This window comes from Poromitra crassiceps, assembly GCF_964638095.1.
Source record: "Poromitra crassiceps genome assembly, chromosome: 4".
Lineage (NCBI taxonomy): Eukaryota > Metazoa > Chordata > Actinopteri > Beryciformes > Melamphaidae > Poromitra > Poromitra crassiceps.
In genome coordinates, this window is record NC_139626.1 from 30,305,814 (window position 1) to 30,316,455 (window position 10,642).

Below are 10,642 nucleotides of genomic sequence, written 5' to 3' on the forward strand. Positions count from 1 at the left end.
TTGATCACTGATGTCACAATGTCTATGACACTGATGATGTCATAGGACTGTGGATGTTGATTGTGGTGTGTGGGACGGAATCCGACCTATGTAGGTCCACAGGTTCAGGCTTCCTTGTCTGTTAAGGTGATGAGATGTCATCAGTGACACCTGACAGGCTTGACACACTTGATACTTGATAAACAGGAAGTGGCAACAGGCATACTTGCAGGCAAGAACAAAGGCTGAAACTGATCTTGCTACTATAATAGTTGACAGCTCAACATGGCCGGGGGAAGCAAGGACCATGCCGGCGAGCAGAAGGCAGCGAGCCGGAGACAGTGTGACGTGAACAGTTGGCTGAAGTACATCAGCCTGGCGGTGCTGGTGCTACAGAACACCTCGCTCTTCCTCAGCATGAGTTACGTGTGCACGCTGCCCAGCGACCGCTTCTTCATCACCTCTGCCGTCGTCATGGCCGAGGTCCTGAAGGTCGTGACCTGCCTGCTCATCATCACGCTGCAGAGGAGATGTAATGTGAAGGAGAATGTTTTCTTCCTGGTGGACTCCATGGTGTTTCAGTATCAAGAAACGTTGAAACTGGCTGTGCCGGCTCTCCTCTACACTCTGCAGAACAACCACGTCGCCATCTCCAACCTGCCTGCTGCCACCTACCAGGTCACGTACAGTTGAAGATCCTGACCACAGCATTGTTCAGTGTATTGATGTTAAGGAAGTCTCTGTCCAAAGTTCAGTGGTTGTCTCTGATGCTGCTGTTTGCTGGTGTGGCTATGGTCCAGGTGCAGCAGGAGGGGAACACAGAGGCATCAAATAGGACGTTGATGGAGCTCACACTGGATCAAATGGATCAACACATTGATGGTTTGACACCAACAGTGTCTTCTTCAGTGTCTGGGGAAGGAGGGAACAAGGAGGACAGCTCCAGCCAGAACTACTCGGTGGGGCTGGCTGCCGTGTTGATCAGCTGCCTGTCGTCGGGCTTCGCCGGCATTTACTTTGAGAAGATCCTGAAGGGAAGCTCGGCCACCGTGTGGGAGAGGAATGTGCAGCTGGGGATCTTCAGCACGGCGCTGGGTGCGCTCACTCTGTGGTGGAACGACGGGCCGGCCGTGGCCAAGCACGGCTTCCTGTTTGGCTACACGCCCATGGTGTGGTGCGTCATCTTCAACCAGGCATTCGGCGGCCTCGTGGTGGCCATGGTGGTGAAGTACGCCGACAACATCCTGAAGGGCTTCGCCACATCCGTCTCTATCATCGTGTCCACCGTCGCCTCCATCTACCTGTTCTCTTTCCACGTCAACCTCATGTTCACGGCGGGGGCGGGGCTTGTGATCGGAGCCGTCTACATGTACAGCCTGCCCCTCACGTTTTCGTCAGCGCCGCGGCATGGCAGCAGGGCAGACGGAGGAGAGGAGAGAGAGACAATCCTGGTGAAATGAGTTGAAATATTCCTCTCGGTCTCTCTCACTGTCTCTCAAATCAGGGGCCGCAGCCTCTGAAGGACGTGGCCTACAAAGGGTTGTCCTTCGTAGACTGTGAAGGCCAGTCTGTTAAATGAGAATGTTTGGTCTACATCCTGTACTGTAATACCAGTTGTACCTCAAGAGGCGATAGTGAGTCACTGTAGTGTCGAGTCTGCCCTCAGGCCAAAACACTGTCCAAAGCAAGAGGAAGCTGCCATGAAATAAACTACCAAATCTAAAAAATGGACCCTACTTGGTTTAGAAAGCTTGAATAATCCACGAACACAGTGTGATTCCTAAACTGGTCCACGGGGATCTGCCTGGTGGTCCACGAGAGCATTGCACTTTTTTTAGAGACTTAATCCGTTTGGGAGTCTTTAGGCTGTTTTGGCCATAATAACTATACTCGTCATTTTACGAGTCCCGCACACTGTCCAAACTTGCAATAAAGAATTACATTTTTTATCTCCATTATATCACCACAGAAGCACAGATATAAATGATAAGGGTCTTCACTGTTGTTGCTGAATCCATCTGCACTGCAACACATTGTAGGATGATGATCTATCTGATTTTGAATTATCACTTGCCTTTTGAAAATTGTGTCTTATTGAATTACTACAAAAGTAAATACATGTTTAAGTTTGTTTATTTAATAGGCCATGTCATTTATTTAGGCTGCGCCTATGTCTTATTTAGAGATAGAGAAGGATCGAGGGCCAGGAAGAGGCAGAAAGAGAAACAACACTGAGGCTATTGAATTGCTGATGCTATACTGGAGCTGCTGATTGAGTGATTTTTGTGAGTGCTCTAATAAATGTATTAGTTAGTTTTGAACCAGTAGCCTTATGTTGTTATTTAGCATTTCTGATGCTATTGCATAGTTAAATCAGTGAATTTAATTTCATGATTTTTTGGGGGGGTATCCGCAATAGGAGGTGGTCCCTGGGAAATTTGTTTGATTGATATTTGACAAATTAAAAAATACACCAACAAGCATACAGCTCAAGTGACATCACTGATGACATCACAACAACTGCTCAAGTGACATCACTGATGACATCCCAATTGCTCAAGTGACATCACTGATGACATCATCACTGATGACATCACAATCGTGACTGAACCACACCACAAGAGCGTAGGAGGAACCGATTGGGGGGAGACAGTCGAAAGGGTTTTACAGAATGTAGGGAGAAAGTGGATGAATAAATCCAGAAGGAGGCGGTAATGCAACATAAAGGATGCCAACTGCCATAAAACACCACAGAAGAAGAAGGAACCGATGGGGGAGGGAGGAACATTGAGGAGGGGACGGACCCCCGATTCTGGAATTTGTGTAATATTCTGTGAGAGGCAGCAATGTGCCACAAGGCATCAAGTCTGCCGGAAAGCCATTAGAAGAAGAAAAAGGAGGAACCGATTGGGTTTTACAGAATGTAGGGAAACAATGGATGGCTGAATCCAGAAGGAGGCGGTAATGCAACATAAAGGATGCCAACTGCCATAAAACAACACAGAAGAAGAACCACGCCGCAACCACAGACACACACCATCACCCACTTAGCCAATGTTAACTAAGATGTCTATGGAAAAATGAATGGCTCACCAGTCACCACTTGCCCACAGCCATCCAATGACAATGAATCATGAGAATTAATCTTTTTGGAAACTATATTTTATTTAATCCTGATTGGTCTTTTGTGTCATAGTTCTGTGGAGCCCCACATGAGCCCGAGCAACTTTTTTTTATATATATATTTTTAGGGCCCCTTCATGCTGAGGGCCTGATGGCACCTGCACAGGTTGCCTGTATGGTAGATGTGACCTTGCTCTCATGCCTCTTTCTTGTTTCTCTCTATCTAGCCTGGTTAAAACCATCCGAATCCGTGAGCCGGATCCGTGAACTCACATTCCGTTTTGTTCTCCAGTTCTTTCTGGCCTCCAGATTGGGGCGGTACCTACTGAAATGAATGTGCACAGCTTGGAGTCCAGACGGAACTGCAGAACCAAACAGAATCTGAGCTAATGGATCAGGATGGTTTTAATCAGGATAGTCTATCTCCACAAGAACAACTGCCATCTTTTCCTGGACGACCCCCCCCCCCATATGTTACAACGCAGTTCTAGGTTGGAGAAGGGAATCATACTGTATGCCGAAGTAAAAGTAAAAAATATACAGTATTTATGATCTAAAAAAAAAGAAAAAATGACGCTGGTGTGTGGAAATGAACGGAGCTTTTCCCCCGTGATGGGCGTGGCCTATTTCATGCAGTGTCTCTATTAGCCTGTGTTCCCAATTGAGATTTCCCCGGCAACATGCTGGACCTGCTTTTATACATGTATCACTTCTGGGAAACTAGAGGTGCCGTCTCTCCAATCAAACTGGGCCTCCGCTTCACAGAAACAGCACCGAGCTCACCGGTTGTGACACCGGTGAGCTCGGTGCTGTTTCTGTGAAAACAGTGTGAACTTGCCCACTGCTCGCCAGTAGTGGAATCAGCATGAGCATGATTCAGCAGCAGGCATTGACATTTGGTGTGGATCTTGTTCAGTTCTTTCAAAGGGCCAGATGACTCAACTATGCAGGTCTTGGCTTCTGAACCTGAGCTTCTTTGCATGATGCCTGATACAAAACTTGTGAGTTATACTGTTAGCATAACACTTCTACAGTATGTCTTCGAATTGATGAATTATTATTGGATCTCTTTATTACCTACTTCAAGGAGGTAATGTTTTCACTTGTGTCACGTGTCTGTGTTCTTGCGTTTGTCCGTCCGTCCGTCCGTCCGTCCGTCCGTCTGTTAGCGGGATAGCTAAATCTGCTGGGAGGGGTCGTGGGGGATCTGAGTCATTGGTCTGAGTTAATTTAATTTTAGATTAGAGTTACCATTTTAATTCAGTAATAATCGCACATAATGTCAAAAACCTGCATTCAATTAAAATTATGACTGACCAAAAAAAAAAAAAAAATTCCTCCCCACTCAACAGTCAAACGGAATACAAACTTTGGTTGCACTAATACTAATCCATTAAGTTCCACTTCCATTTGGATGTTTTTCTTGCAGCTCTATGCGTTCACAAACACTTGTGTAACCCACGTTGTGTAGTCCGCCACAGCTGCTGGGGTATAGGGCATGTGTTCTGTACAATGTCTCCCATGGCTCCTGGTGGTACCAAGGGGTTGGAGGTGAGGGAGTAAAATAAATAAAATAAATAAGTAAAATAAAGTAAAATAAAGTAAAGTAAAGGAGTAGTCTGCCTGACGTCAAAGGCTTCTTTAATAAAGACTTTATTAGCTGTCAGCGTAATGTTGACCAGGGAGGGAGTGACGTCAGAAAACACGAGGAAGAGCAGAGACAGTGAGGGAAAGGGGCCAGCTAGATACACCTGAGCACATGGAGAAGAGCGGCTTCCATAAACACTGCATGCAGTGTGAGAAACAGAGAGAATCATCTGACATTGTTCTCCGACTTCGTCCTAGATTCCTCGAGCCGATCTGCATCACTGTAGCTTGAAGCAACACTGTGGCAGATGACTGCAACTTGGTAATAACAAGAGCCTGCACTTTAAACAGCGACCTCATAAACAAATTAAAAATTAAGCCAAAAATCACATCAAGGTGTGTTTCTGCGCATACACCCCCCCCCCCCTGTGTGCTCCTTTAAAATCCTGCAGACCATTGTTCTTTTGTTTAGTGTCGTTTGTGTTGCAAAGTTATTTCCCTTAGTTTTAGTTAATAAATTATTGTTTTAACTTTTACTTTGGCATGTGACTCCTCCATCGTTACTTCCTCGAGCACATTATGTTACAACCCAGCTCAAGGAAGGAAGGAGTCACACACGCGACAGTAAATGCTAAAATAATTTGGTTAACTAAAACTTGATAATAGTGTGTGTGTGTGTGTGTGTGTGTGTGTACGGTATATATATATATATATATATATATATATATATATATATATATATATATATATATATATACACACACACACACGCGCGCGCGCGCGCGCACACACACACACACACACACACACACACACACACACACACACACACACACACAATCATATTTTCCTTCTGTGTATATATATATATACACACACACACACACACACACACACTCACGCACGCAAGCACATATATATACACACAAATATACACACACACACACACACACACACACACACACACACACACACACACACACAGTATACATCATACAGCTACGGTGCACGGTGATGGGCTGGGCAGCATTTTAGGAGCTCGTTTTGCCGGAGATAGTGTTTTGCTTGTCTGTAGTCTGGACATGTATGATCTCTGCTGAGCCTCTGGTGGTACATCTTGTGTCACAGCTGTTTCTTCCATTTCCCCACTTGTTACCCAAACTCATTAAAGCATCATTAAAAGTAACGACACTGATTATGAGAAGCACTTGAGCAGCATCCTAGGGGTCATTTACGAGCTGGCAAAGACATGCAGACAATGCTGTTCTCTACGGCAATCAGAAAGGGAATTGTGCTGTTAACAGAAGAAATATTATTTATTTTGGTTTGTGATTAATACAGTATGTTGTGTGCTGACAGTGACAGCCACAACTACAAAAACATGGCCTTCTTCTGTGGTGTTTTATGGCAGTTGGCATCCTCTATGTTGCATTACCGCCTCCTTCTGGATTTATCCATCCACTGTTTCCCTGCATTCTCCCACACGTCTCCTCAGTTAGCAAAACAAGTGGCATCTTCTTCTTCCATTGTGACATCATCAGTGATGTAATAAATAGTGACATCATCAGTGAAAAAAGTGACATCATCAGTGATGTCATAAATCCTCCCCTGCTGGTGGTATAAAATACAACCAGGCTCTCGCCAGTTGTTCAGCTGCATGTTTACAGGACAGATTATCTGGAAACTGACCATTTAACTGTGGCACACTCAGACTCACATTTTGACCATGAGCTCAGTCACTGTACTTACGCAGGAAAGCTTCAATGAGCACCGCAGTGGGCTCTTGCCAGAGCAACAGAATGGTGATGCTGCTGTGGCAGGATCCAGTGGTGCGAGCAGCGATGAAGAAGCTATCTACAAGGTTGACTTCCCCCCTCTGCCTGAGAAGCCAGCCTCACCTGAGGGGACCCAGGAAACCACCAATGCCTGGACATCTAAAATCCACCCTTTGAAGTCTTCTATAATCACCCAGGTTTTCCATGTGCCACTGGAAGAGCGCAAGTACAAGGACATCAACCAGTTTGGGAGAGGATATCAAGTGAAGGTTTGTGCAGACATTATGCGTAAGACCAGCACCAACCTGGAGCTCTCCATGGCTAGAGATCAGGGCCTCTCCATCATAGTGTCTGGGAAGCTGGATGCCGTGAGGAAAGCCCGCAAGGAGATTATGTTCCGACTGCTCACTCGGGTTTCAGCTACTGTTGGCATCCCCAAGGAGCACCACCGTTTTGTCATCGGTAAAAATGGGGAGAAGTGTCAGGAGTTAGAGCTCAAGACTGCCACCAAAATCCAGATCCCACGAACTGACAACCCCAGCAACCAGATTAAGATCTCTGGCACCAAGATGGGCTTGGAGAAGGCAAAGCATGAGATACTGTTGATCTCTGCTGAGCAGGACAAGCATGCTGTGGAGAGGGTCAACATCGACAAGGTGTACCACCCATTCCTCACCGGGGCCTACAATAAGCTTGTAGAAGAGATGATGCAGCAAACTGGTGCCTGCATCAACATCCCCCCTCCCAGCGTCAACAAGACGGAGATTGTCATCACTGGGGAAAAGGAGCAGGTGGCCCTTGCTGTGGCTATGATCAAGAAGGTTTGTCAAGAGAAGAAGAAGAATACCATTACCATTGCAGTGGAAGTTAAGAAGTCTCAGCATAAGTATGTGATCGGCCCCAAGGGAAACACCCTGCAGGAGATCTTGGAGATAACTGGTGTCTCAGTTGAGATACCACCGTCTGACAGCAGCTCAGAAACTGTCATCCTTCGTGGGGAGCGAGACCAGCTGGGTCAGGCCATAGCTGAAGTTTACACCAAGGCCAACAGCTATACTGTTTCCTCGGTCTCAGCTCCTTCCTGGCTTCATCGTTGCATTATTGGCAAAAGGGGGCAGAACTTGGCCAAGATTACCCAACAAATGCCCAAGGTGCGCATTGAGTTCACTGAGGGAGAGGATAAGATCACCCTGGAGGGTCCCACCAAAGACTTGCAGTTCGTGCAGATCCAGATTGAAGCCATTGTTACACATCTGGTGAAAAGTATGGATTATGCAGAGATGAATGTGGACCCCAAATTCCACAGACACCTAATTGGAAAAGGTGGTGTTAACATCAACCGCATCGAAGAGCTGCACAAGGTGAGGGTCCTCATCCCCCCTGCCAATGAGAAAAGCAGCCTCATCCGCATTGAGGGTGATCCCCAGGGTGTGCACGAAGCCAAGAAGGAGCTGCTTGAGCTGGCTTCACGCATGGAAAACTGGCATACAAAGGACCTGATCATTGTAGAGCATTTTCACAGAGCCACTATTGGGCAAAAAGAGGAGAAGATCAAAGAAGTGTGCGACCAATTCCCAGAGATCATCATCAATTTCCCAGTCCAGGCACAGAAAAGTGACATGGTTCAGCTTCGGGGCCCACGCCCTGAGGTGGAGAAATGCTCCAAGGTCATGCAGAAGACTGTGCCTGAAATGGTGGAGAACAGCTTCTCTGTCTCAGTCCCCATCTTCAAACAATTCCATAAGAACATAATTGGAAAAGGAGGCTCAAGCATCAAGAAGATTTGTGAGGAAACAAACACAAAAATGTATGTGCCTGCCGAGAACAGCAACTCTGAGATGATTGTCATATCTGGCAAGAAGGCAGACTGTGAGGTTGCCCAAAATTGCAGTTTAGCCATTCAGAAGGAGGTGGCAACGATCACAGAGATGGAGGTTTCCATTCCCTCCAAACTACACAACTCCTTGATTGGGTCAAAGGGCCACTTTGTGCGCTCAATCATGGAAGAGCATGGCAGTGTGCACATCCAATTCCCCACTGAGGGCTCAGGCATTGATAAGGTCACCATCCAAGGCCTTGTTGATGAGGTAGAGAAAGCCAAGCAGCAACTGCTTGCCTTGGCAGATGAGAAGCAAACAAAGAGTCACACTACCGAGCTGCGTGCGAAGCCAGAGTACCACAAGTTCCTCATTGGGAAAGCTGGCGGAAACATCCGTAAGGTTTGTGACAGCACCGGTGCCAGGATCCTTTTCCCCACTCCAGAGGACCAAGACCAGGACCTGATCACTGTGATTGGCACAGAAGAGGCGGTGCGTGAGGCACAGAAGGAGCTGAGGGAACTCATCAAGAGTTTGGATAATGTTGTGGAGGATCTAATGATGGTTGATCCCATGCACCATCGCTACTTTGTGGCTCGCCGTGGCCAAGTCCTTAGGGACCTTGCTGATGAGTATGGTGGTGTGATGGTGACTTTCCCTCACACTGGTTCTCAGAGCAAGAAGGTCACCCTCAAAGGAGCCAAAGAATGTGTGGAGGCAGCCAAAAAGCGCATGCAGGAGATCATCGAGGACTTGGATGCTCAAGTGACCATTGAGTGTGTCATTACTCAGAAGTTCCATCGTTCCATCATAGGTCCTAAGGGCTCAAGGATCCAGCAGATCACCAGAGATCACAATGTACAAATTAAGTTCCCAGACCGTGAGGACCTTCAAGCTACTCCTGCTAAGAGAGAGGCCAATGGAGAAGTGAAAGAGCCCTTTGATCCAGTTGCACTTAATAAGTGTGATGTGATTATGATTTCTGGCCGCAAAGAATGGTGTGAGGCTGCCATGGAAGCATTGAAGGCTTTGGTTCCTGTCACTATTGAGGTGGAAGTGCCTTTTGAGCTTCACCGTTACATCATTGGATGGAAAGGAAGTGGAATTCGCAAGATGATGGATAACTTTGAGGTAAATATTCAAGTGCCTGCTACTGAGCTGCAATCAGATATAATCTCCATCACTGGCTTGGCCAATCACCTAGGCCACGCCAAAGAGGGCCTCTTGGAGCGCGTCAAAGAGCTGCAGGCTGAGCAGGAGGATCGGGCACTCAGGAGCTTCAAGTTGACCATCACTGTGGACCCCAAGTATCACCCCAAGATTATCGGTCGCAAAGGTGCCATTATTACCACCATCTGCACTGAACATGATGTTAACATCCAGTTCCCAGAGAAAAATGATGAAAACCAGGATCAGATTACCATTACAGGGTATGAGCACAAAGCCACTGCTGCACGAGATGCCATCCAGGCTAATGTTGATGAGCAGGAGAAGATGATCTCTCAGAACATCACCCTGGACAGCAGGGTCTATGCCCGCATTATCGGTGTACGTGGCATGGGCATCCACAAGATCATGAATGAGTTTAAGGTTGATCTCAGGTTTCCCCAGAGTGGAGCTGCAAACCGAAACCTTGTGTCAGTCACAGGTCATCAAACTGAGCTTGTGAATGAAGCCATCGAGCATCTCCTTTACCTGGAAGTGGAATATATGGCAGATGTCATTGAGAGTGAGGCAAAGTCTGCTTACATGAGAACCTCTGGGAGCAGTGCTTCTGCCATGGACGAACCCCGCGGCCCATCCAAGGGCTTTGTGGTGAGGGAGGCTCCGTGGACCACTGGCAGTGAGAAGGCTCCCGATATGAGCAGCTCTGAAGATTTCCCTAGTTTTGGCGGCACTGTGGCATCCAAGGCCTCCCTGTAGACCCAAGCGCTTCTGAGCTGTGCTGCTCTTCCCTTTCATCGTCCCCTCTTGACCTGGACTGACCGCTGACCCTAAAAGTCTTCAGTTCTGAGATTGTGCTTCCATGTCTATTATCCTGGTCTGCCTTTGCAGATTCATCATGAAGTCTAAAGTGCTTTTGGAAACTAACTGATTGTGAGCTTTGTATTTGCATTCAATAATACTGTCTTCTGAAGAAAATAAGATAAAAATCAAGGTATTGTGAGAGATGTTGCGGTTTAGTTTATACCACTAGTAAAAGATTCAAGGTAAATGTCCGGGTAGTGTGTAGCGGTAGATTCCCTGCCTACCCACACGAGGGTCTCAGGTTCGCACCCCCGTGTTACCTCCAGTTTGGTTGGGCGTCCACACAGGCACGATTGGCTGGTGTCTGCGGGTGGGATGCCGGATTAGGGGTAT

At 47.0% G+C, this 10,642-nt stretch overlaps 2 pseudogenes across 2 annotated transcripts; both read left to right on the plus strand.

The window, feature by feature from the left end:
- The first annotated feature begins 264 nt into the window (after nucleotides 1-264).
- On the plus strand, nucleotides 265-1,439 carry LOC310775734 (UDP-galactose translocator pseudogene; annotated as a pseudogene). The gene has a single exon. The product of its transcript is annotated as a UDP-galactose translocator pseudogene (transcript).
- A 4,976-nt stretch (nucleotides 1,440-6,415) lies between these two features.
- Nucleotides 6,416-10,204, plus strand: LOC310776083 (vigilin pseudogene; annotated as a pseudogene). The gene has a single exon. The product of its transcript is annotated as a vigilin pseudogene (transcript).
- The last annotated feature ends 438 nt before the right edge of the window (nucleotides 10,205-10,642 follow it).